We start from the raw sequence: 1,271 nt of genomic DNA, 5'->3' as shown, positions 1-1,271 counted from the left end.
CTAACTAAAGGTAAATCAATTCAAACAAGGGTTTTCATACTGTTTAAGGTCAAGGTTCAAAAAGGGTATATCATTTAAAATTCTTTGGGTGAAAATTTGGCTAAGTAAGGGCTTTCCAATTATGGCCTTGATCATATGACATACACAGGCAATTCAATCAATTGTCAAGATTACGTCAATACCATTCATGATTCTCTATAAACAGTGCACACAACAATAAAACTCTGAAGCTCAATACCTCACATAATCATGCTTTCTCACTTCTCACATGAATCCTGCTTAGCATCAAAATCTCAATCATGAATCACTTACTCATTTGTTCAAATAGCTAGTCAACCATCAACCTGGATATCAACATTCACACATTCTCAATCATCATCCACAATCAATCATCAATAATAAACCACTCATCATGCAATAAATTGGAACCATTATCCGAAGAAGTGTACAAGCCAAGCATAGACTCAAACATAAATTTCACCTATACTACTACTTATAAGTACAAAGAAAAAGAAAAAGAAAAATCCATGTCAGTGCTTGGCATCCATTAGTAGATGCCATTGATGGGTGTCGCCGCCCATGCAAATTTGATGTGCATAAAGAAATGCAGTATAGACTAGGAAGTGACTCCTAGGTCGTCTCTCAAGGACCAATTTTGCAGTTCAAGAATTGAATCTAACACGGAAAGGGGGGGGGTTGAAAAGGTTTTGCAAAAATTAAAGAACTCAATATAAAGACACAGATGCAACAAACTAATTTAAGCTAGCATGGTAATTAAACTAACACTATTAAAAACCTTAGACAACATTCAACATCAAATACTCTTGCAAACAAATTAACAAACACAGTTAAAAATAATTAAATGCAACACTAACTCAAACACATAAACTCAACCTATTAATTAANTTAATTTAAAACCAAGTGAACCAACAAGCCTAATTTAATCCTAACAATTGTTTTGACTAAATGACAATTAACAATTAATTTTAAAAGTCCAATTGGCCAAAACGAACCTAATGGCCGTGCATCATGTTCTTCCAAATACCAATTCAAAATTCAACTTTCAAATATCCACCAAATGAGTTGACTTCTTGTCCCATATGCACCATTCTTCAAGGAAATTAAACATGTGCTTCAACAATCCCAATGAAAACTTCCCTTCTCTCTTTCCATGAGCAAAATTTCGGAATCCACACTCCAACACCAAAATTGCCAAGCCTACCAACAACCATTGTGCAAAAAGTGCTCTAAAAACCACTAGCTAAATGGAC

Source organism: Vigna radiata, unplaced genomic scaffold (genome assembly GCF_000741045.1).
Source record: "Vigna radiata var. radiata cultivar VC1973A unplaced genomic scaffold, Vradiata_ver6 scaffold_227, whole genome shotgun sequence".
In the NCBI taxonomy this organism is placed as follows: domain Eukaryota; kingdom Viridiplantae; phylum Streptophyta; class Magnoliopsida; order Fabales; family Fabaceae; genus Vigna; species Vigna radiata.
This window is presented reverse-complemented; position numbering follows the sequence as displayed.